The sequence below is a fragment of the Aquarana catesbeiana genome, linkage group LG06 (genome assembly GCF_042186555.1).
Source record: "Aquarana catesbeiana isolate 2022-GZ linkage group LG06, ASM4218655v1, whole genome shotgun sequence".
Taxonomy (NCBI): domain Eukaryota; kingdom Metazoa; phylum Chordata; class Amphibia; order Anura; family Ranidae; genus Aquarana; species Aquarana catesbeiana.
Window position 1 is genome coordinate 168,036,425 of NC_133329.1, and position 27,232 is coordinate 168,063,656.

Genomic DNA, 27,232 nt, shown 5'->3' on the forward strand with positions numbered 1-27,232 from the left:
GGCAGGCAGCTACAGTATTTACAGTTAGTGTACTGTGTCCTCTGCACAGTGTGCACCTAAAGCTACCGGAAGAAAATTGCTGTTGTTCTGCTCCTATTAATACCACAGGCAGGCAGCTACAGTATTTACAGTTAGTGTACTGCGTCCTCTGCACAGTGTGCACCTAAAGCTACCTGAAGACAATTGCTGGTGTTCTCATACCAATAATACTACAGGCAGGCAGTTGATTCTGCTAGCTGCAGTATCAGTATATATATACATCCCATCTTTGTGTGCAGCTACATCTCACTGCAGGCCATTAGTATGTCTGGAAGGTCAACAAGGTGAGGTAGACAGTCACAAGCCAATAAAAGAGGGCAAGCAGGCTCTGTGTCTAGAGGCAACAGTGCTGGTCATGGAGATGATGCATCCTCATCAGCAGGTGGCCGTGGGACACGCTTGTCCTTTTTTTCGGCAGCTGGCCGTGTTGAGCCGCAAGATGCGGAAGACTTGGTAGAGTGGATGACCAAGCCATCCTCATCCTCCTCATCCTCTCTCACCCAGGTTCAAGGCCTCTTCCTTCGGCTCAATGGCATCAGTCACTCCTTCCCTAGCCCCACCATGTCCTCCTGAGGAGTCCCCCGAACTGTTTGACCACAGTGTTGGGTACATGCTCCAGGAGGATGCTCAGCATTTTGAAGGCTCCAATGATGGTACCCAGCTAGAGGAAAGCAGTAACGTTAGCCCAGAGAGGGGGGGTGCCCAAGAAGGACAGCAATCTGGCAGTCATGTTCCCTCAGCTGCAGCATACTGCCAGCTTTGCTCCAGTGATGAGGAGGGAGGGAATGATGAGGTCACTGACTTCACCTGGGTGTCTGATAGGAGAGAGGAGGAGGAGGAGGAGGCACATCACCAATGAGGAAGGATGCCCTCCAGGGGCCAGCTTAAGGGCAGCACACTGACTGCATCACACCGCAGAGCTCTGCATGTGCAGGGCACTGCTGTCTCTTCGCGTTATTCCAAAAGTTCTTTGGTTTGGGCCTTTTTTGAGACGAGTGCATCAGATCCCACCACTGCTATTTGCAACATATGTCTCAAATGTAACTCTCGTGGTCAAAACATCTCCCGCTTGGGCACCACATGCTTGACCAGACATATGTTGACCTGCCATGCAGTTCATTGGCAAGCGTACCTAAAATACCCACACCAAAGAACAAAGAGGACCTCTCCTTGCTCCTCATCAGCTGGGATCTCCAACTCCATTATACCTTCAGTCCTCTCTGAGACCTGCACTGAGAGGAATGAAGGTGTAGAATTAGGTGTTTCACAGCCAAGTACTTGGAGGCAATCTGCTATCGGTACACCAACGTCAGATTGTACCAGGCAAGTTTCCCTGCCCCAGCTGCTGCACCGCCGAAAGAAGTTCACTCCCAGCCATCCACATGCCCAGCGGTTGAATGCTAGCTTGGCTAAATTGCTAGCACTTCAACTGCTGCCTTTTCAGTTGGTAGACTCTGCCCCCTTCCGTGAGTTTGTGGAATGTGTGGTTGCTCAGTGGCAGGTTCCCAAACGCCACTTTTTCTCATGGAAGGCGATTCCGGCACTCTACCGGCATGTGGAAGGCAATGTCTTGGCCTCGCTGGACAGGGCGGTCAGCGGTAAGGTGCATATAAACGCTGACTCATGGTCCAGCAGGCATGGACAGGGACGTTACCTATCTTTCACCATGCACTGGGTGACTCTTCTGGCAGCTGGGAAGGATGCAGGACAAGGTGCAGTAGTGATTGGAGGTTGTTCTGCCACCACACCTCCAAAATACTAATAGTGGTGATTCTGCCACACCTCTCTCCTCCACCCCCTCCTCTTCTTCTTCCTCCATGGCCTGTTCCTGTGCTGATTTGACTTCGGAACCAGCGGTGCTCCGTAGGTGTTCAAGGGGCTACGCAAGCACACAGGCCAAAAGATGCCATGCGGAGCTTGAGCTGGTGTGCTTGAGGGACAGGAGCCACACTGGGGCAGAGATTCTGTCAGCTCTGCAGGGGCAGGTTCAGAGGTGGTTGACGCCATGCCAGCTTAAGGCAAGCATGGTGGTTTGCGACAATGGCACCAACCTCCTCTCTGCCCTCCGACAGGGACAACTGACCCATGTGCCCTGTTTAGCTCACATCCTTAACTTGGTGGTGCAGCGGTTCTTGGGCAGGTACCCAGGCTTACAGGATGTCCTGAGGCAGGCCAGGAAAGTCTGTGTGCATTTCCGCAGGTCATATAATGCCAGTGCTCAGCTGGCTGACCTCCAAAAGGAATTTAACCTGCCCAAGAACCGCCTAATCTGTGACATGCCCACCAGGTGGAACTCAACGTTGGCCATGCTGCAGTGGCTGCACATGCAGCAGAGGGCCATCAATGAGTACCTGTGCGACTCTGGCACCAGGACAGGGTCATAGGAGCTTGTTTTTTTTTCCCACGCCAGTGGGCCATGATCAGGGATGCATGCACTGTCCTGTCACCATCTGAGGAGGCCACGAGGATGGTGAACAGTGACAGTGTGTGCATCAATGACACTGTCCCCCTTGTCCACCTGTTGGAGTACATGCTGCGTGGAATAATGGACAGAGCACTTGAGACAGAACAGAGGCAGAAGAGGAGGACTTCCTTAGCTCTCAAGGCCACCTTTATCCCGACAGTGTTCCTGCGTGCCCGTCGATCACACAGGAAGAGGACGAGGAGGAGGAGAAGGAGGAGGATTGTGTCAGCATGGAGGTGGAGCCTGGCACTCAGCATCAGCAGCAGTCTTTAAGGGATCATTTACAGTCCCTAGAAACCCATGGACTTGTACGTGGCTGGGAGGAGGTGGCTGCGGATTATGTCGTCCTTAGTGACCCAGAGGACTCCGGACTGAATGCCTCAGCAAACCTACGCTGCATGGCCTCCCTGATCCTGCAAAGCCTGCGGAAGGATCCTTGTATTCGTGGTATCAAGGAGAGGGATTGATACTGGCTGGCAACCCTCCTTGATCCACGTTACAAGGGTAAGGTTGCGGACCTTATCATGCCATCGCAGAGGGAGCAGAGAATGAAACCTCTTCGGGAGGCCTTGCAGAAAGGTCTGTGCAATGCTTTCCCAGAGACTGGGAGGTTACAAACCCCTGTGCCTGGACAACGTGTTGCTGAGGCTTCAGTCAGTCAAAGAAGGAGCCGTGGAGAAGGTGGCCGTCTGACCGATGCGTTCAGACAATTTTTTAGTCCACAGCCCCAAGGTATGATCGGTTCCAGCAACCATTGCCAGCGTCTGTTTTACATGGTGCATGAATACCTAGGGGCAAGATCTGACTTGGACACCTTTCCCACCGAAAATCCTCTAGGTTACTGGGTCTTGAGGATGGATCACTGGCCAGAGCTTGCACAGTATGCAATTGAGCTACTGGCCTGTCCTGCATCCAGCGTTCTTTCGGAACGCACATTCAGTGCTGCTGGAGTTTTTGTAACTGATCACAGGGTGCACCTGTCCACCGACTCGGTCGATCGACTGACCTTCATAAAAATGAATCAGTCTTGGATCACCACCAGCTACCAAGCACCTGATGCTGATGTAACCGAATAATTTTTTTGAAATGTCAGATCCCTTTAAGACTGCCTATGCTGATGCTGAGTGACTATCCTGTTATGCTGAGTGACTATCCTCTTCTTCCTCAATGATCATGCTGATAGCTTGTAAGAATATTTTTGGTTCTGGGCACCGCCACCAGGGACCCAATTTTTCAGCCTCTGTTTAACAGGGGCGTGTAATTACAATTTTTGATGCAATATTTTGCAAGGAGGGTTTGTTGCTGCACTCAACTAGAGTATTTGTGAGGGGTTGCAGTGTTGTGGCCCCAGCACCAGTGCCTAAGGCCCAATTTTTCAGCCCCTGTTTAACAGGGGCGTGTAATTACAATTTTTGATGCAATACTTTGCAGCAGGGCTTGTTCCTGCACTCCAACTAGAGTATCTTTGAGGAGTTGCAGTGTTGTGGCACCAGCACCAGTGCCTAAAGCCCAATTTTTCAGCCCCTGTTTAACAGGGGCGTGTAATTACAATTTTTGATGCAATACTTTGCAGCAGGGCTTGTTCCTGCGCTCCAACTAGAGTATCTGTGAGGGGTTGCAGTGTTGTGGCACCAGCACCAGTGCCTAAGACCCAATTTTTCAGCCCCTGTTTAACAGGGGCGTGTAATTACAATTTTTAATGCAATACTTTACAGGAGAGCTCATTCCTGCGCTCCAACTAGAGTATCTGTGAGGGGTTGCAGTGTTGTGGCACCAGTGCCAAAGGCCCAATTTTTCTGCCTCTGTTCAACAAGGACATGTAATTACAATTCTTGATCTAATATTTCACAGCAGGGCCCGTTTCTGCACCCACGAAGAGTAACTGTGAGGACTTGCAGTGTTGTGGCAACACCACCACCACCAAAGGCCCAATTTTTCTGCCCCTGTTCAACAGGTGCGTGTAATTACAATTCTCGATCTAATATTTCACAGCAGGGCCCGTTACTGCGCCCACCAAGAGTAACTGTGAGGACTTACAGTGTTGTGGCACCAGCACCATCACCACCAAAGGCCATCGTTAAAAATGTACCAGTTCAAAATTACAGATTCTACTTAACAACAAACCTACAGTCCCTGTCTTGTTTGCACCGCCTTTATACTGCTGTTCAGAGTATATAGGGCCTGGTGGCCCCACACCTTTCCTTTTTTTAATTTGGGTGCGGGGTTCCCCTTAATATCCATACAAGACCCAAAGAGCCTGGTAATGGACTGGGGGGTACCCATGCTGTTTGTCTCACTGATTTTCATCCATATTGCCAGGACCCAACATTACATTAAAGCAACAAGCAGTTTTAAATGACTTTTATTCCTTTAAAAATGTCATTTTGTGCAGGGACTGTTCTAAACACGCACCACTTTACAGGCATACTATAGAAACCCCCTAGGTATGATATTTAAAGGAATATTTCACTTTTTTTTTCACTTTAAGCATCATTAAAATCACTGCTCCCTAAAAAACGCCCGTTTTAAAACTTTTTTTTGCATTGATAAATGTCCCCTGGGGCAGGACCCGGGTCCCCAAACCCTTTTTATAACAATACCATGCATTGGCCTTTAAAATTAGCACTTTTGATTTCGAACGTTCGAGTCCCATAGACTTCAATGGGGTTCTAATGTTCGTGCGAATTTTCGGTCCGTTCGCAGGTTCTGGTGCGAACCGAACTGGGGGGTGTTCGGCTCATCCCTACTCGCGGCTATATGAATTGACGGTCCGACAATACACATAAAAGTTAATTGATAAAAATGGCATGGGATTTCCCCACAGGGGAACCCCGAACCAAAACTTTTTTCAAAAATGGCGTGAGGGTCCCCCTAAATTCCATACCAGGCCCTTCAGGTCTGGTATGGATATTAAGGGGAACCCCGCGCCAAAATTAAATAAAAAAAAAAAAAAGTGTGGGGGTCCCCCTCAAAATCCATACCAGACCCTGATGTCAATTCCAGCCACCTGTCTGTCTGTTGCCTGCTAGAATGTGTATTGTAAATAGGTCTCTAGTATGGGATCTAAGAGTCATTAGATCCCCATTGTTGTTTGTGTTAATTAACTCTGCTATTGTGATAATGTTGATTGGGTTTTTTGAGCTACAAGACGGCCAGTCTGGCCTAAAGGTCATGTCTGAGTCATCTAGGCTGTCTAAAGGGATTAGTTAATTAGCCCATGTTAATAAGGTTTCTGGTCACAGGTGTATGTTTAGAGTAATATGAGCAGGAGGTGTACACCTCCTCTTTTACTGTATAAAAGAGCCTGTATTTTTCAATAAAAGAGATTCCTGGTTGAACTTACATACAGCCTGCCTGGTGTTTGTTCTGAGCTACACAACTGGATTAGAATGGCACATAGCTGTAGTTCTAGTCCCGGAGCATCGGATGACCGAACCATCAGATGTTGCGATCTGCAATCTGATTCTATAGCTGCAGAGGAGTGTCGGGAGAGTGGAATCGAGCGAGCAGGGGCTCGTTACACTTACAAAAAATATTAAACTCTTTAAAAAAAGGAAAAGGGTATAAAGAGAGTCCATGTATACACTGGTCACCTATGCAGGTCTGGGTGCACCTGAATTAGCCAAATACAAGATAGCCACCATCCTCGACTAAACACTGGTGCTCTCCAGCCCCAGACAAAATGATGGATACAAATCAAACAGCATGCTCTCTCTACTCTGACCTCAGGGCGCCGCTAGGAGCTTCCACGCTTACCCACAAAATGTTCAGAACTTTCCTGGGAACAGCACATGCTACCCCCAAGATGTGGATATCTGTTCTGAAAACTACAGGAAGCAAACCAAATTGGATTGATCCAAACACCCGTAACAAACCAAAAGGCCCCTGCCCCACCTATAACTAGCCTTCACAGTAAGGAGCACATGGAAGGGCAAACAATGAAAGACAAAAACAGAACATACCATAGCTCAACTCACCAACCAGTCTGCCAACTTACCAAATTAACCTGTCCAACAGTCTGCGTTAAAAACAGGGGATTAGTTAGCATGCATTTGCAAACGCATGCATAAGCTGCAAGGCCTCTTCACAGCACCCTGTGTATGCTTGCAGTCCTAACACTAATGAATTTATAAGTGTCTCCACAATGGAAGCACATGCATTAAATGGACAGGTGGGGGGCAGGTGGGCCTGGAGGAAGCCCAATCCCCCTTAAAGGAGCAGGAGCACACTAGACACCCAGCAAGAGCACAATGGCAGCAAAGGTCTACAGTGTGTCCCCGGACCAAATTTTACACCAGTAACAAACCAAAAGGCCCCTGCCCCTACCTATAACTGGCCTTCACAGTAAGGAGCACATGTGAGTTGAGCTATGGTATGTTCTGTTTTTGTCTTTCATCGTTTGCCCTTCCATGTGCTCCTTACTGTGAAGGCCAGTTATAGGTGGGGGCAGGGGCCTTTTGGTTTGTTACTGGTGTAAAATTTGGTATAGGGACACACTGTACACCTTTGCTGCCATTGTGCTCTTGCTGGGTGTCCAGTGTGCTCCTGCTCCTTTAAGGGGGATTGGGCTTCCTCCAGGCCCACCTGCCCCCCGCCTATCCATTTAATGCATGTGCTTCCATTGTGGAGACACTTATAAATTCATTAGTGTTAAGACTGCAAGCATACACAGGGTGCCGTGAAGAGGCCTTGCAGCTTATGCATGCGTTTGCAAATGCGTGCTAACTAAACCCCTGTTTTTAACGCAGACTGTTGGACAGGTTAATTTGGTCAGTTGGCAGACTGGTTGGTGAGTTGAGCTATGGTATGTTCTGTTTTTGTCTTTCATTGTTTGCCCTTCCATGTGCTCCTTACTGTGAAGGCCAGTTATAGGTGGGGGCAGTGGCCTTTTGGTTTGTTACTGGTGTAAAATTTGGTCCAGGGATGCACTGTACACCTTTGCTGCCATTGTGCTCTTGCTGGGTGTCCAGTGTGCTCCTGCTCCTTTAACCACTTGCCGACCGCCTCACGCAGATATACTGTGGCAGAATGGCACGGGCAGGCAAAGTAACGTATGGGTACGTTACTTGCCTCCTGCGGGCAGGGGGTCCCCGCGGGCAGGGGGTCCCCAGTGCCCGAGGCGGTCGGCTTCTGTCCCGGAGCGATTAGAGGTGAGGGGGAAGCCATCCATTTGTGGCCACCCCCTCACGATCTCTCCCAGCCAATGACATTCTTCCTCTGCTGTTGTAATGTAAACAGCGGCAGAGGAAGTGATGTCATCACTCCTCGAGCCGGTCTTTTTGGTCCGGCGCAGAGGAGAGAAGACATCAAGTAAGTGCACCAAACACTACACTAACAGTAGAACACTCTAGGCACACATTTTACCCCCCATCACCCCCCGATCACCCCCCTGTACCCCCTGTCACAGAGACACCAATAGCAGTTTTTTTTTTGCATTGGTGTCAGTTTGGGACAGGTATAAGTGGTAGGGCAGTTAGTGGTAGCCCCCTTTAGGTCTAGGATACCTCCCTAACCCCCTCTAATAAAGGTTAACCCCTTAATCACCCCCCGTCGCCAGTGTCACTAAGTGATTGTTTTTCTGATCGCTGTATTAGTGACACAGGTGACGCTAGTTAGGGAGGTAAGTATATAGGTTCTCCGTCAGTGTTTTATAGCGACAGGGACCCCCATATACTACCTAATAATGGTTTTAACCCCCTGATTGCCCCCTAGTTAACCCTTTCACCAGTGATCACCGTATAACTGTTACAGGTGAAGCTGGTTAGTTAGTTTGTTTATTATAGTTTCAGGGCACCCGCCATTTATTACTTTATAAAGGTTTAACCCCCTAATCACCCGGCAGTGATATAAGTTAAGTTTTAGGGTCAGATAGGGTCTTCATCACCCCAGGCAGCGCCAGGTTAGCGCCAGTACCGCTAACACCCACACACACGCAGCATACACCTCCCTTAGTGGTATCGTATCTAAACGGATCAATATCTGATCCAATCAGATCTATACTAGCATCCCCAGCAGTATAGGGTACCCAAAAACACAGTGTTAGCGGGATCAGCCCAGATACCTGCAAGCACCTGCGTTTTGCCCCTCGGCCCAGCCCTGCCCAGCCCACCCAAGTGCAGTATCGATCAATCACTGTCACTTACAAAACACTAAACACACATAACTGCAGCGTTTGCAGAGTCAGGCCTGATCCCTGCGATCGCTAACAGTTTTTGTTGGTAGCGTTTTGATACAGTCGCTAACAGTCAGTAGCTTTTTTGCCTGTGAGTCTCACTAGTGTACCACTAAATTTAGAGCCCAAAATGGCAAATCGAAGGTACACTAGTTAAGAGGCCTACACGTTTCTGAGCATGACAGGTAGTAAAGAGGAAGTCACTCATCTGTCAGATTCAGGCTCAGAATACAATCCTGTAGAGGACAGCGGCTCCATGACAGATAGCTTTGAGGACGGAGTTGTGGTCCCTGCCAAGGTCAGGCATACCAGACCCCGAACTTCTTCTTCTGTCCTTGATGTGCAGGAACCGCAGGTCCCTCGTATGGAGCAGAGCAGTACTAGCGTTGCTATTCCTTCTGGTGAACTGGCAAGCACCAGCAGCCTAGTACACCCTGGTCGTACATCCAGCACTGCAGTAACACTTGGTGACGTGGTGAGTCCCATAAGTGCAGTTCAAGCTGGCGAGGTGGCAAGCACAAGTAGTGTCCCGCTGCCACCAAGAAGACGAACACGGGCCCATCGTGCCCATAGTGCCCTTCCTGCTGCATTCGCCAATCTGAATTGGGAACCCACCACTTCTGCAGCACCCGTACTTCCCCCATTCACTGGCCAACCCGGAATTCAGGTGGAAACAGTTGATTTTACGTCACTGGATTTTTATTCACTGTTTTTCACTGAAGATCTCTATAGATCTATTGTTGACCAAAGCAATTTGTACACTGGTCAACACATCGCCACTATTCCCCAGTCCTCCCTTGCCAGAGATTGGAAACCAATTACGGTTTCCGAATTTAAGATCTTTCTGGGCCTTTCCCTCAACATGGGCATAACTAAAAAGAGTGAGTTGCGGTCATATTGGTACACTGACCCAATTCACCATATACGGTTGACCACCCCCTCCTCCTCAAAAAACTACACACCTTTGGTCTCCGTGACTGTACACTTCGCTGGTTCTCTTCCTACTTATCCAACCGCACCTTTAGCGTTTCTTATAACTCTACTTCCTCCTCTCCTCTTCCTTTCTCTGTTGGGGTCCCTCAGGGTTCTGTTCTTGGACCTCTACTATTTTCAATCTACACCGTCTCCCTGGGTCAACTGATAGCCTCCCATGGCTTCCAATACCACCTCTACGCTGACGACACCCAAATCTATTTCTCTACCCCTCAGTTCACTCCCTCTGTCTCCTAACGTATCACTAATTTACTCTCAGACATATCAGTCTGGATGTCACACCTCCCCCATATGACTCTTCCCCTGATCTCTCTGTCAAAATCGATGGCACAACTATAAGCTCATCCCCACATGCCAAGGTTCTAGGTGTAGTCCTAGACTCTGAACTCTCCTTCAAGCAACACATCCAATCACTGTCCAAATCCTGCCGCCTCAACCTCCGCAACATCTCCAAAATACGCCCCTTTCTAACCAATGACACAGCAAAGCTCTTAATTCACTCGCTGGTCATCCCTCGACTACTGCAACTCCCTTCTCATTGGCTTACCTCTACATAGTCTATCACCTCTTCAATTCATTATGAATGCCGCTGCCAGACTCATCCACCTTACCAATCGCTCTGTGTCTGCCACTCCTCTCTGTCAATCCCTCCACTGGCTTCCGCTCAGCCAAAGAATTAAATTCAAAATTCTAACAAGTACGTACAAAGCCATTCACAATTTCGCCCCCAGCTACATCACTAGCTTAGTCTCTAAATACCAACCTACTCGTTCTCTTCGTTCCTCTTAAAACCTCCTGCTCTCTAGCTCCCTTGTCACCTCCTCCTATGCTCGCCTCCAGGCCTTTTCCAAAGCCTCTCCAATCCTATGGAATGCCCTACCCCAATCTGTCCGCTTATCTCCTACTTTATTGGCTTTCAGACAATCCCTGAAAACCCTTCTATTCAGAGAAGCCTATCCTACCCACACCTAACAACTGTATCTTCATTTTTTCCATCAGCTCATCCCTCACAGTTATTACCTTTTGTTTCCACTTGACCCTCCCTTCTAGATTGTAAGCTCTAACGAGCAGGGCCCTCCGATCCCTCCTGTATTGATTTGTATTGTAAGTGAACTGTATGCCCCCATGTTGTAAAGCGCTGCGCAAACTGTTGGCGCTATATAAATCCTGTATAATAATAATAATAATATGCCCTTGTTCTCTGCCTCTATGACCAGGGCAGGATACAAGCAGATTTTGAGGTTCATGCACTTCAACAATTAACTCTGTCATCCTCGTGGAGACCCTGAATACGATCGGCTCTACAAAATTTGGCCCCTCGTAAACCACTTCAACCAACGTTTTGCAGACTTGTTTACTCCCCATCAAGTTGTCTGCGTTGATGAGTCACTGATTAAGCTTTCTGGCCGCTTGTGATTCAATCTGTACCTTCCCAGCAAGCGTGCCAGATACGGGGTCAAGATGTATAAGCTCTGTGACAGGGCCACAGGCTATACATGTAGTTTTATGGTTAGGGCAAAGATAGTCACGTAGAGCCGACAAACTGTCCTGACTACATAGGAAACGCTGGCAAGATAGTGTGGGACTTGGTGTCACCCTTATTCAGAAAGGGTTACCATTTATATCTGGACAATTATTACACGAGCTTGCCACTTTTTAGTCACTTTTTTGATCAACAGATTGGAGCATGTGGCACCGTGCAACCTAATCGCCGGGACTTTTCCCAGCGGCTTGTAGATTCCCGTCTTAGGCTGGGGGAGAGAGCCTGCTTCAAGTGTAATAACTTGCTCGCTATGAAGTGGAGGGATAATAAGAATGTTTTCGTTCTTATCTCCCTTTATGCAGACACGATGGTCCAAATTAATATGGCGACTGGTGTTGTGGAGAAACCCCTCTGTGTCCATGAATATAACCAAAATATGGGAGGGGTGGACCTCAACGACCAGTTGTTGGCACCTTACCTAACTGCCCATAAGGCCAGATGCTGGTACAAGAAAGTGTCTATTTATTTCAATTGGCTTTGCTGAACACTCATGTGCTATACAGAGCTTCAGGACGGACTGGATCCTTCCTTAAAGTGGGGTTCCACCCAAAAAACAAAAATACCTGGAAAAATTCTAAAAAAAAAACAAAAAAAATTTGGATATTTTTTTTTTCACTTACCTCTAAATGCCTGTTGCTAGGTGGTCCCTCGTAGTCTGCCTGTTCCTTTGCCTGGGCTGGTGACATCACTTCCCCCCAGGCACAGGAAGGGCTCCGCTCTGCTCCCTCCCTCCTGTCAATCATCTGGGACCCATTACAGGCCCCAGGTGATTGAGCGGCCAATCACGGCGCGCGGCGCCGCTCGCGCATGCGCAGTGGGTGCCAGGCTGTGAAGCCACAGCCCGGCGCCCATAGTTGAAATGCCGGCGCCGACGAGCAGAGGGGGGGACGAGCGGGGCTTCGATCCCCCGCATCGCTGGACCCAGGGACAGGTGAGTGCCCAATTAAAAGTCAACAGCTGCAGTATTTGTAGCTGCTGACTTTTAATTTTTTTTTTTTGACGGCCCCCCTGGGTGGAACTCCTCTTTAAATTATAGGAAGAGATCGTCAGAGCCCTTCTATTTCCAGACGGTGCTCCACCTCACCTTCCCCGACCAAATGCAGTAAGCCGGCTGCATGAGAGGCATTTTCCGTATGTCCTCCCGAGTACCCCTACCCAACGAACCCCCCAAAGAAGATGTTGTGTCTGCAGCAAGCGAGGATATAGGCGTGACACCCGGTATTATTGTCCCTCCTGTCCTGATAATCCTGGTCTTTGCATTGGTGAATGTTTTGAACGCTACCATTCACTAGTTGAGTATTAGCGTAGGGTACAGCACTGTACAGACTAAGCACACTGACACAGGGTCTCCCAAGATGCCATCGCATTTTGAGAGACCCCAACCTGGTACCAGTTACAAAAGTTATAGTTACAAAAAAAGTGTAAAAAAAAAGTAAAAAAAATAAAAACACAAAAAAAATAAAATAAAAAAAACAAAAATAGTTGTTGTTTTATTGTTCTCTCTCTCTCTATTCTCTCTATTGTTCTGCTCTTTTTTACTGTATTCTATTGTGCAATGTTTTATTGTTATTATTTTTTACCATGTTTGCTTTTCAGATATGCAATTTTTTTATACTTTACTGTTTACTGTGTTTTATTGTTAACCATTTTTTGTTTTCAGGTACGTCAATCAGCTGCAGAGCGGATTTATATATCTTGACAGCAACAGCGTTTGCTCCCACGATACATAAAGCCGTGACTTCAGTGCTGTCGGAGGTGATTTCACCACCTCAGTTACGTACTTCAGCATATATGCCGAAGTGTGGGGGCAGCAGTGGGTGGAGGAGCGATTTGCTCCTACCTTTTGCTGGAGGATGCCCCCATGCTTTGGCACATATATATTTTAGGCAGAGATTGCGTTAAATGTTTTATTTTTTACTATTTTTTTTTGTATTTGCTTCGCAGGTACGGCAAGTCATACTGTTATACTGTAATGTTACTTTGTTTTCGTTTACAAACGTTTTTATTGCAGAAAAATGTTATATCAGGGTGAACAAGTGTTAAGGGTACATGAGGTATAATGGTAATACAGTCCGTAACAGCTCCACAGTTTCATTCTAGCATCCATATCTCATTGTACAATTATATCGTATAGCACCCAATAAATCATAACAATAAGAAACATAAAGGGAGAAATCAAATAACAAAAGAAAAAATAAAAAGAAAGAAAAATAGAAACAAACTAATGCGATAAACGTGCATCCCATATATAGTATCATAGCCTACAATCATTGTGGAAGTTGTAAGCTCTTATACCAGAAATCAGAAGGCTATGTCGCTGTTAATGGTATCTACCTATTCAGAGTCTATCTTTTGAAGAACGTAGATACTTTTATTGTGAGGCAGTTATTGGGGCAGAAGGATCGTTTAGTCTGTCACTGTGCAGGTGAGCCGTCCAAATGTTCCATTTACGATCGAATATATGTATGGAGTCCAGGAGAGTATGGCGCACTAGTTCCATAGTCCTAATGGACTCCATACGTGAGATCACCTGCGACCAAGGCACCCGAGGTCTTTTCCAATTCAGGGCTATTGCCCATTGAACAGCGCTAAAAAGAGTGTGGAATAATTTCTGTAATGGGGTGGGGATCTCTGGGAGTTCTGCAAAAAGCAGGCACATTGGAGAAGTTAGTGTAATCGAGATACCGGACATACGTGATATGAGAGCCTTAGTCTTTTGCCATATGATGTCCAGGGCCTTACAACTCCAGAAAGTGTGCAACATCGTTCCCCTGTCCTGGCATCCTCTAAAGCATGTGCCAGGCACCAGGGGATAGAATCTATGGAGACGATCAGGAGTGTAATACCACCTGGTGTGAATTTTGAGAGTTGTCTCTTTAATAGATATAGATCTCGTGCATTTGTGCATATTGGTTATCATATCCCGCCAGTCCTCCTTTGAGAACTCTTGGGCCATCTCTGATTCCCACTCCTCCATTGCCTTAGATTTTTGAGGAGAGTTAAGGTCATTAAGGTGTCTATATAAAATGGAAATAGTCCCTCTATCTCTTGAGGCCTCTCCACACAGCGACTCAAATGTGGTCTTAGACAAGTCCACCCCGCCAGAGATTAGTGCTGAGTAAAAGTGTCTTATCTGTAAGTATTGGTGAAACTCAAATCTACCCATATCATGGGTTTGCTGCAGGTGAGTATAAGAGCAAAAAGCGGCGTTTTGCAGCAAGGATTCAAGGTTCACCAAGCCTCTAGTGATCCAACCATAGAATGATAGTTTGGATGAGAAGGCTGGGGGGAAGGACGGCTCTCCTATAAAGGAGGACAATAGGGGTCTATCTGATAGCAACTTAAATTTCTTTGAGTATAGGGACCAAAGGTATATTGACTGACCTACTATAGAGTTGAGTGGGGAGATGTCTTTTGGGGAAATAGAGCGAGACCATAATATACCCGGGAGATGGAACGGTGCAATCGAAATCTGCTCAAACTGTAGCCATGGTATAGAGGAGGGGGGGGTATGCCATTGTGCCAGTTGAGTGAGGCGAGATGCCAGATAGTATTTCCAAAGGTCTGGGCAACCCAAACCTCCATTCGACTGTGTTCTATACATTATCTGTCGACCAATTCGGGGTTTTTTGTTTTGCCATATAAACTTGAGAAGAGTCGACTGCACCATCGACAGGTAGGAGCGAGAAACATATAGAGGTAGTGATCTAAACAGAAATAATAGTTTTGGGAGGATATTCATCTTAATTGCTTGAATCCTACCTAGAAATGATATACGGTATGAAGACCACTGATATAAGAGAGATTTAATTTTAGTGAAAGCAGGGGGATAATTTAAGGAGTACATTTGTTTGAGAGAGGGGGCCAGTTTGATGCCTAAATATTGTAGGGAGGTGTAGTTCCATGTAAATTTGAATTTGTCTTGGAGTGTAGATAATAAGTGTTGTGGAAGGTGGATGGGCATCGCAGTACATTTGCTGGGATTGATTCCAAGGCCTGATAAGTTTTGGAAGGTACTCAGAGTGGATATAAGATTGGGGAGGGAGATCAATGGGTCTGTGATAAATAAAAGTACATCGTCCGCATAGAGGCTTAGTTTAAATTCTTGGTTCCCTTTTCTGTACCCTTTAATGTTTAGGTTTGTGGAGATGGATCTAGACAGGGGCTCCATGGCGAGTGCAAATAATAAAGGGGAGAGGGGACACCCTTGTCTTGTACCACATTGCAGCGAAAAATAGTCTGAGTTACACCCCGGCAGCTTTATGCGAGTCTTAGGATGATGGTAAAGGGCTTTAAAGCCTTTTAGAAATGCCCCTCTAAATCCAAATTTTAGCAATACTGTGTCTAGATATGACCACATAACGCTGTCAAATGCTTTGTTTATATCTAAACTCAGGAGTAGTACCTGATTCGTGCGTGCATGGGCATCCTGCACAATGTTGGAGGCCAAGCGAATATTGTCTGTGATCTGTCTCGATGGGATAAAACCGGTTTGGTCGGGAGAGATCAGAGACTGTATCACTTTAGCTAGTCTATCTGCCAAGAGCTTTCCAAAAATTTTAAGGTCGTTGTTAATAACCGATATGGGGCGAAAGTTTTGAGGGAGAGTATGATCTTTGTTCGGTTTGGGTATGAGGGACATGTTGGCCAAAAGCATTTCCTCTGGGAATTGCTTTCCTTCGAGGATCTGATTGTACATGTTAGTTAGAGTAGGGAGTAGAAAGTCCTTTAGTTTCTTATAATAGACTGCTGAAAACCCGTCTGGGCCTGGGGCCTTAGATAGCTTAAGGGAGGATATGATTGATGCCACTTCCTCTGAAGAGCATGGAGCATTCAGGATTTCAAGATGCTCCTCAGTCAACTGGGGTAGCAAAAGAGTGTCTAACCATGATTGCACTGGAGGGGAGCAAGAGGGATCTGGGCCTGAAAATAGTTTCTGATAGAAAGAGGAGAAGATGTTCAAAACCTGTTTAGGGTGTGAGGTAATATTGCCATTTTTATCTTTCAACTTATAGAGGTGGGTCGGTTGGGAAGATTGTTTTAGCTTACGGGCAAACATCGTGGAGGCGGAGTTACTGTGAAGGAGAAAACGAGCTTTGGACCATCTAAGTGATTTCTCTATGTGACCAGAAAGAATATCGTCAAGGGCCCTTCTCTTTTCAGTGATTTGCTGGAGCAATTCAGTGGAAGGTGTCTGAGTGTGACTGTGATATAAACGTTCTAGTTCTACTGTAAGTTTATGAGTGTCTTGTTGTCTTTGGCGTTTTTGTGTTGTAGAGATTTCTATAAGGTGGCCTCTCATAACAGCCTTATGAGCAGCCCATAGGGTGATAGGGGAGATATCTTCCACGTTGTTAGTTCTAAAATACTCTTTCAGGCGATCTACCAGTTGGGCCAAAATCACCGGATCTGTGAGAAGTGACTCATTTAAACGCCAAGACCTAGACATGTGGGGGAGGCCTAAACAGGAAATATTTGTGGAGACCATGTGATGGTCCGACCAAGGACATATGTGTATATTGGCAGAGGTGGAGTTGACTGCCAAAGAGGGGGTGCAAAAAACATAGTCTAGGCGAGAGTAACTATCGTGGGGGTGGGAATAAAAGGTGTATTCTTTCGATCCAACATTGTGGGCCCTCCATATATCTATCAATTGAGAGGAGCGCAAGGAGTACTGAAGAGATTTGGGGAACGCTTTAGAGGTTGGACATGTTCTGCTTCTATCCTGTCCTGAGTGGGCTACCAGGTTAAAATCCCCTCCAATTAACAGATGGGGGGAATGAAACCTTTCAAGGATCTGGAAAAATTCTTTAAAAAATGTAGCCTGTGAGGCATTAGGGGCATATAATGAAGCTAGGGTCACTTGTTTGTGTTGGATGGTGCCCTGAATGATCACAAACCGACTTTCAGGATCTTTGTATGTCTGTTGGACCTGAAATAATACTGAATTCCTAATAAAGATAGCGGCCCCTCTGGACCTGGACCCAAATGTTGTAAAATAGCATTGTTTAAATGTTTTATCAAAGTATGATGGGTGGTTATCCCTAGAGAAATGTGTCTCCTGGAGCAGTATAATGTCCGCTCCAAGTGACTTATAAGCTTTAAATGCTTTCCTTCGTTTATGGGGGGTATTAAACCCTTTCACATTATGAGATATAATCTTGATACCCATAGCGGGTCCATAGGGGTAGCTTTAAGACTAGAATCAGGTCCAGGTCAAGAGTGGGTTCCCCACCAGCATTTAGATCCCTAAGGTGAGGCCCAGGCAGGAAGTATATCCCCCGCATAATATAAACTTGCATTATCTGAGATGATAGTGTATACACCAAAATAATAGTACCTTCCGAGATGGGTTGCACATAATATGTAAAAAAAGCAAAAAAAATAATAAACAGAAAAAACAATATAGTAATCAGCTTCAAAAACTGGAAAACTCGGCCGAAAAATGGCCAACAAAAGTCCTGGGGGGTAATGGGGGAAGACATCCCATATACCCAAAAGGTGGTGTCCAATCGGACCCAATGGTCCAACACTCTATTCCGTATTGTCCGTGTGTTCTGCACATGTGCAGATATATTCGGAGGGGTTACCTGTGTTGGGTCTGTCAGCTCCGACATCACTAAACAGATGAAGAGCCGACCAGTCCCCAATAGTGGTGAGTGTGGGGTCTCACAAGCGGGCGCGACCTGGAATCTGCGTGGAGCCTGGAGATTTTAGGTGTATTCAAAGCATAGCAGGAAAGGATCCAAGTTCTTATCCATCTGCGGGAGGAACCAGACATAGCAGCGAGTGTGGAACTTAAAAATTAGAAGGGGGAAAGAGGATGAAAAGTAAAACCATAAAGTTAGTGCCGCTGCATCCGTCAGTCCCGACGTTGATCCCGGCGGTCTCTTCTGGGTGGCGGGGTAGCCCAAATTGCTGAGTGTCTCGGTGTGGATGGTAGCCTGGGCAGGGAAGCAGCATCAAGGAGGCCCAATTTCACAAGCATCTCTTTGCCTTCAGCCAGCGTGGTAACAGTGTATGTCGTGCCATTATGAGGTACCTGTAGCTTGAAAGGGAAGCCCCATCGGTAACGAATGCTTGCCGACTGCAGCACTGATGTAACCTCCTTCATCTTCCTGCGTTTGTCTAGGGTGGTTGGGGAGATATCTGGGTAAATTTGGACCGGGGTCCCATCCAACCGAATGTTAGGAGTGTTTCTTGCGGCCCTGAGGATGTCCTCTTTAATCAGGAAGTCCTTGAGGCATAGCACAATGTCCCTAGGAGGCTTCTCTGGGGGTGGAGGAGGGCGTAAGGCCCTGTGGATCCTGTCACAGGAAAAGGCCGTCAATGGGGAATCAGGCAGGAGAGTTTGAAATAGCCTTTGAATGGCTGGCAGCAATTCAGTCACTGATTCGGGGACCCCTCGCACCCTAAGATTGTTACGCCTATTTCTGTTGTCGAGGTCCTCAATGTGTGCTTGCAATTGCAGGACTGTTTCTGATAAAGATTCATGCTCCTTCCTGAGATCAGAGTACCCCAGGGACAGCTCATCGTGTTTAGTTTCTAGCAAGTCCGTTCTGTTGCCCAGCGCTGCAATCTCTAGAGACAGGGTATTAGTGGACTTATGCAGCTCAGATTGGAACTTTTGGGCTATTTTATCATACATCAGGGTTAGACTGGCATCTAAGTCCGCCTTGGTTAACTGTAGTGTGTACTCACATTCTCCCTGGGAGTGTGCCGGTGAAGTAGCTGCAGCAGGAGGGCTTGCCTGTGGCTGTGTCCTCCGGGCGCCATCTTGGGCCTGCATGTTCCGCTCTCTCACTCGCAGTAGATATGTAGTTAGGGATCTTTGAGCCGGTTTGGAGCGGCGATTTTTGGGTCCCGGCATGCGCTGGAAGTTCCGCCGGGGGTGTTGGGAAGAATTGGGTCAGAAACCTGCGTGTAAGGCCCCGGGGAAGTGCCGATCTCCTTCTTGGCTCACGGAGCTCTCAGCTCTTGCTTCCTGCTCGGTTCGCGCCGCGCATGCGCCCCGTCGTTACTTTGTTTTATTGTTAACCATCATTTGCTTAGCAGGTACACCATTCAGTTGCAGCGCGGATTTATTTATCTTGACAGCAACAGCGTTTGCTCCCACGATACATAAAGCCGTGACTCCAGCGCTGTCTGAAGTGATTTCACCATCACAGTTACATACTTCAGCATATAAGCCGAAGCGTGGGGGCAGCAGAGGGCGGAGGAGCGATTTGCTCCTAACTTTTGCGGGAGGATGCCCCCATGCTTTGGCTTATATATATTTTAGGCACGGGTTGCGTTAAATGTTTTATTTTTTACTATTTTTTTTGTATTTGCTTTGCAGGTATGGTAAGTCTTACTGGTATACTGTAATGTTACTTTGTTTTATTGTTAACTATCATTTGCTTAGCAGGTACTCCATTCAGTTGCAGCGCGGATTTATTTATCTTGACAGCACCAGCGTTTGCTCCCACGATACATAAAGCCGTGACTCCAGCGCTGTTGGAAGTGATTTCACCACCACAGTTACATACTTCAGCATATATGCCGAAGCGTGGGGGCAGCAGAGGGCGAAGGAGAGATTTGCTCCTAACTTTTGTGGGAGGATGCCCCCATGCTTCGGCATATATATACGGTGCATGTATGCCCATCATTAGAAGTGGGTGGATGAAGGGAGGTATTCTAATGGTGGGCATAAATCTCTTTTTTTCATTCAGCCCACAGGCTGCATAAATAAAAAGTTTACAATATATGCCCAACAAGGACCAGCAACATACTGGTATGTTGCTGGACTTTGAGTGGTTATACCAGAATGATGCCTGCAGGTTTAGGTATCATCTTGGTATCATTCTTTTCAGCCAGCGGTCGGCTTTCATGTAAAAGCAATCCTAGCAGCTAATTAGCCTCTAGACTGCTTTTAGAAGCAGTGGGAGGGAATACCCCCCACCGTCTTCCATGTTTTTCTCTGGCTCTCCTGTCCCAACAGGGAACCTGAGAATGCAGCCGGTGATTCAGCCAGCTGACCATAGAACTGATCAGAGACCAGAGTGGCTCCAGACATCTCTATGGCCTAAGAAACCGGAAGCTACAAGCATTTTATGACTTAGATTTCGCCGGATGTAAACAGCGCCATTGGGAAATTGGGAAAGCATTTTATCACACCGATCTTGGTGTGGTCAGATACTTTGAGGGCAGAGGGGAGATCTAGGGTCTAATAGACCCCAATTTTTTCAAAAAAGAGTACCTGTCACTACCTATTGCTATCATAGGGGATATTTACATTCCCTGAGATAACAGTAAAAATGATTTAAAAAAAATGAAAGGAACAGTTTAAAAATAAGATAAAAAAGCAAAAAAATAATAAAGAAAAAAAAAAGCACCCCTGTCCCCCCCTGCTCTCGCGCAAAAGCGAACACAAGCGTCAAATGTAAACAGCAATTGCACCATGCATGTGAGGTATCACCGTGAAGGTCAGATCGAGCGCAGTAATTTTAGCAGTAGACCTCCTCTGTAAATCTAAAGTGGTAACCTGTAAAGGCTTTTAAAGGCTTTTAAAAATGTATTTAGTTTGTCGCCACTGCACGTTTGTGCGCAATTTTAAAGCATGTCATGTTTGGTAACCATGTACTCGGCCTAAGATCATCTTTTTTATTCCATCAAACATTTGGGCAATATAGTGTGTTTTAGTGCATTAAAATTTTAATATTTTGCAGCTCTGATTTGATTTTGAAAATGAAGAAAGACAAGAAAACATTTTTGTTTTCTTTTTTCAATTTTCAAAACTTTGTGACAAAAAGTGAGGTCTGCAAAATACTCACTATACCTCTCAGCAAATAGCTTGGGTGTCTACTTTCCATAATAGGGCCATTTTGGGGGGTTTGTGCCACCTGGGCATTCCATGGCCTCCAAAACTGTGATAGGTAGTGAGGAGTGAAATCAAAAATTTACGCCCTTAGAAAGCCTGGAGGCGGTGCTTGGTTTTCGGGGTCCCGTACGCGGCTAGGCTCCCAAAAAGTCTCACACATGTGGTACCCCCGTACTCAGGAGTAGCAACAGAATGTATTTTGGGGTGCAATTCCACATATGCCCATGGCCTGTGTGAGCAATATATCATTTAGTGACAACTTTTTGTATTTTTTTTTTTTTTTGTCATTATTCAATCACTTGGGACAAAAAGAATGAATATTCAATGGCCTCAACATGCCTCTCAGCAATTTCCTTGGGGTGTCTATCTTCCAAAATGGAGTCATTTGGGGGGGTCTTGTACTGCTCTGCCATTTTAGCACCTCAAGAAATGACATAGGCAGTCATAAACTAAATGTAAGCAAAAAAGTTCCGCGCTAGAAGCACAAAAGGATAAGCAGCAGTAAACAGTGCGACAACACCAAAAGCAGAAAAAAATATATATAAACTGCGCTAAACAAAGGTTATGTGTGTTGAGGTGGATAAATATTGTGATCTATCACACAAAACAAAAAAGTAAAAAATTGTCAAAATACACAAATCAAAAATGAATAAAGTCCAAATTTCCCACGTGGTAGGTATTCAGTATAAATGTAAAATGCTGATCCAAATGAGCTATGATTGCTCTTACCAGATCTCCAAAGAAATGTGCGGATGGCAAAAAAACCCTTGCCGGGGCCTCTGGGGTGTTAGACCAATCAGCACCGTCCGTGGTTAGATCAAAATCCCCTCAATGGATACAGGATAAAAGCAAACACAAGAAAAAAAGAAGACTGGCCATAGTGTAGTATATTAAATACTGGACATGGACATACGAACATACCAATCACCCAGGTGTGCACATATAAACAACCAAAAAAACAGGGGGGGAGGGAAGTGAAAAACCCCACCACCGTGGCTGTAGATTGTGCTTACCGACTCACGGTGATACACAGGCTTTTAATAGGATGGGAGCTGACATATAGCTGGCAAGAAGCACCTTCTCTCCGCTCTGGCTCCGTCCTCCTCCTCCGTCCCGCTCACTTAGTGAGCGGGACGGAGGAGGAGGACGGAGCCAGAGCGGAGAGAAGGTGCTTCTTGCCAGCTATATGTCAGCTCCCATCCTATTAAAAGCCTGTGTATCACCGTGAGTCGGTAAGCACAATCTACAGCCACGGTGGTGGGGTTTTTCACTTCCCTCCCCCCCTGTTTTTTTGGTTGTTTATATGTGCACACCTGGGTGATTGGTATGTTCGTATGTCCATGTCCAGTATTTAATATACTACACTATGGCCAGTCTTCTTTTTTTCTTGTGTTTGCTTTTATCCTGTATCCATTGAGGGGATTTTGATCTAACCACGGACGGTGCTGATTGGTCTAACACCCCAGAGGCCCCGGCAAGGGTTTTTTTGCCATCCGCACATTTCTTTGGAGATCTGGTAAGAGCAATCATAGCTCATTTGGATCAGCATTTTACATTTATACTGAATACCTACCACGTGGGAAATTTGGACTTTATTCATTTTTGATTTGTGTATTTTGACAATTTTTTACTTTTTTGTTTTGTGTGATAAGTCATAAACTAAAAGCTGTGTAAATTCCAGAAAATGTACCTTAGTTTGTAGACACTATAACTTTTGCGCAAACCAATAAATATACACTTATTGACATTTTTTTTACCAAAGACATGTGGACGAATACATTTTGGCCTAAATGTATGACTAAAATTGAGTTTATTGGATTTTTTTATAACAAAAAGTAAAAAATATCATTTTTTTTTTTAATTTTCTGTCTTTTTCCATTTATAGCGCAAGAAATAAAAATCGCAGAGGTGATCAAATACCATCAAAAGAAAGCTCTAATTGTGCTAAGAAAAGGACACAACTTTCATTTGGGTACAGCATTGCATGACTGTGCAATTAGCAGTTAAAGTGACACAGTGCCAAATTGTAAAAAGTGCTCCGGTCAGGAAGGGGGTAAATCCTTCCGGGGCTGAAGTGGTTAAGGGGGATTGGGCTTCCTCCAGGCCCACCTGCCCCCTGCCTATCCATTTAATGCATGTGCTTCCATTGTGGAGACACTTATAAATTCATTAGTGTTAGGACTGCAAGCATACACAGGGTGCCGAGAAGAGGCCTTGCAGCTTATGCATGCGTTTGCAAATACATGCTAACTAAACCCCTGTTTTTAACACAGACTGTTGGACAGGTTAATTTGGTCAGTTGGCAAACTGGTTGGTGAGTTGAGCTATGGTATGTTCTGTTTTTGTCTTTCATTGATCCAGGCACCCAACTTTCCTCAATGCCTTTACTAATTCCAGACCTGGATATCTCCAAGTGGAAAAGCAGCGGTCTCAACCTAGCCAATCAACTATATGAACAACAACAAATGCTCTCCTTTCAGGACCTTGTTGGAACCTATGGCATTTCGCATAAGGACTTCTACAAATATCTACAAATATGACACTTACTATCTCCCCTAAACTTAAGGGAAGATGCCCCAATGAAATCAATTTACTCCTTCTTCTCATCTGAAAATCTGATCAAAAAAGGGATCTCCGTAATGTACAACGCTCTATGCACCAGAGGGATACTGGACAAACCACCAGCCATGATTTCCTGGGAACAAGACCTAGGAGACCTACACAAAGCAGCAATGGTGTCAAGCACTTCAACAAGCTAAGAAAGCATCCTGATGCATATCCCACTGGGAAACAGTTCTAAAAATCCTGAATAGATGGTATCTCACACCACAAGTACTGGCGAATTGTCACCCAGGCGCCCACTCCCCATTATGCTGGAGGAAGTGTGGGATCCATTAGCCACATATGGTGGTACTGCCTGAGGATTACAGCTTTCTGGAAATAAATTTCTGATCTTCTCTCTTCCATCACCAAGACAAACTACCAGTTGCTTACGGAAACTGCTCTTTTTGGCACTGGCCTAGATAAATGGCTGAACAAATTCCATGTCTTCATAACTCACGTCCTAATAGCAGCTAGGAGAGCCCTGGCGAGTGCCTGGAGATTAGATACCCCGCCTTCCTCCATTAAAGCCATCAACTTTTTAAACACGCAGGCTACCCAGGAACAAATGTTTGAAAGACTTTGAGGCAAAAATAGCGAATTCCAACATAAATGGGAGTGCTGGCTATAGACAAAAGGAACATGTGACCTTTACTGGCTCCAATTTCCAACATCCAAAATCCACACTCGTAACTTTCACTGCTGTCTGCTGAGGAAAAAAGCAATCCTCCCCTGACCAACATCAGTAGGTCTCTTATTTCTTAAAGCGGTGTTCTGGCCGAATTTATATTTTTCAACTAAAAAATACCCCTATAATACACAAGCTTAATGTATTCTAGTAAAGTTAGTCTGTAAACGAAGGTCAGTTTTGTTAGTTTATAGCATTAGTTTGTTACTTTACAAACTTCCAGCAGGCCGTGGCCATCTCAAGTGTGGGCATCTGAAGCCAGACTGTATCTCTTCCTGGATCTTATCCTTCTAGATCTTGCACTTGCTCAGTGCAGCACAAGCAGTGTAATAGATTTCAGGTCAGGTTTCCATAGCAACGGCAGTGTCAGAGGAATTTGGTGCCCCTTAGCTATGCCAACCTCTCCTCCCATCCTCCCTCCAGGAACCAGGAAATATACTGCATGTACATCAAGCAATATTATTCAAGAAATACAGAAATCTGCTGCAAAAGCTAATAGCTTTAAAAATATACTGATTGTAAACGAAATCATTTGTTTCTGTGCAGATATATATATACATAACAAGATATATATATATATATATATATATATATATACAGTGGGGCAAAAAGTATTTAGTCAGCCACCAATTGTGCAAGTTCTCCCACTTAAAAAGATGGGAGAGGCCTGTAATTGTCATCATAGGTATACCTCAACTATGAGAGACAAAATGTGGAAACAAATCCAGACAATCACATTGTCTGATTTTTGAAAGAATTTATTTGCAAATTATGGTGGAAAATAAGTATTTTGTCAATATCAAAAGTTCATCTCAATACTTTGTTATATATCCTTTGTTGGCAATGACAGAGGTAAAATATTTTCTGTAAGTCTTCACAAGGTTGTCACACACTGTTGCTGGTATGTTGGCCCATTCCTTCATGCAGATCTCCTCTAGAGCAGTGATGTTTTGGGGCTGTTGCTGGGCAACACAGACTTTCAACTCCCTCCAAAGCTTTTCTATGGGGTTGAGGTCTAGAGACTGGCATGTATATGGATCAGTCGTCCTGTTCCCTTTGCAGAGAAAAAGCCCCAAAGCATGATGTTGCCACCCCCATGCTTCACAGTAGGTGTGGTGTTCTTTGGTTGCAACTCAGTATTCTCTCTCCTCCAAACACGACGAGTTGTGTTTCTACCAAACAGTTCTACTTTGGTTTCATTTGACCATATGACATTCTCCAAATCCTCTTCTGGATCATCCAAATGCTCTTTAGCAAAGATCCCTGGTGGTGTAGTGTGTTACTGATGGTAGCTTTTGTTACGTTGGTCCCAGCTCCCTGAAGCTCATTCACTAGGCCCCCCTTGTGGTTCTGGGATTTTTGCTCACCGTTCTTGTGATCATTTTGATCCCACGGGGTGAGATCTTGCGTGGAGCCCCAGATCGAGGGAGATTATCAGTGGTCTTGTATGTCTTCCATTTTCTAATTATTGCTCCCACAGTTGATTTCTTCACACCAAGCTGCTTGCCTATTGCAGATTCAGTCTTCCCAGCCTGGTGCAGGTCTACAATTTTGTTTCTGGTGTCCTTTGACAGCTCTTTGGTCTTCACCATAGTGGAGTTTGGAGTGTGACTGTTTGAGGTTGTGGACAGGTGTCTTTTATACTGATCACAAGTTCAAACAGGTGCCATTAATACAGGTAATGAGTGAAGGACAGAGGAGCCTCTTAAAGAAGAAGATACAGGTCTGTGAGAGCCAGAAATCTTGTTTGTTTGTAGGTGACCAAATACTTATTTTCCACCATAATTTGCAAATAAATTCTTTAAAAAATCAGACAATGTGATTGTCTGGATTTGTTTCCACATTTTGTCTCTCATAGTTGAGGTATACCTATGATGACAATTACAGGCCTCTCTCATCTTTTTAAGTGGGAGAACTTGCACAATTGGTGGCTGACTAAATACTTTTTTGCCCCACTGTATGTCTGCTAGTAAGTTGGTAATGCGTGAGGAGACAGATGGAGAGAGCTGGGGGGTGGAGAGATAGATTTGGGGGTCATCAGCGTAGAGATGATATTTAAAGCCGTGGGAGGCAATCAACTGACCCAGGGAGGTGGTGTAGATTGAGAAAAGGAGAGGTCAAGGAACAGAACCTTGGGGGACCCCAACAGAGAAAGGAAGAGGAGAGGAGGAAGTACAGTTGTAAGTGACACTGAAAGAGCAGTGGGATAAGTGCAGTCACGGAGACCAAAGGAGTGGAGTTTATTGAGGAGGAGGGGGTGGTCCACTGTGTCAAAGGCAGCAGAGAGATCCAGGAGAAGTAGTACAGAATAGTGTCCATTGGTTTTAGCCGTTAGTAGGTCATTTGAGAGTTTAAGGAGAGCAGTTTCCATGGAGTGTTGAGGGTGAAATCCAGACTGAAGGGGATCAAGAAGTTTATTCTTGGTCATATGGTCACTTAATTGGTTGTAGACCACTCTTTCAAGTAGTTTGGAGGAGAAGGCGAGTAAGAAGATGGGACGTAGGTTGTTAAGATTGGTGGGGTCCAGTGAGGGCTTTTTAAGTATGGGGGTGACTAGCGCATGTTTTAGAGAGTTTGGGAAGATGCCACAAGAGAGGGAGAGGTTGAAAATGTGAGTTAGAGAGTGTAGAATTGAGTCAGAGGGTGAGCGTAGCATTTGTGAGGGAGCAGGATCCAGGGGGCAGGTGGTTAGATGAGTGTTAGATAAAAGTTTAGCAACCTCATTAATAGTAGCAAGGTTGAATGAGGGAAGTAATGATTGTATCTGTGGACATGGGGTGTTGCATGGGGGAGGTTTTTGCGCATTGGAGATCTCCTCATGAATTGTATCAATCTTAGTTTTGAAGTGATTGGCGATCTTCTGGGCAGTGAGT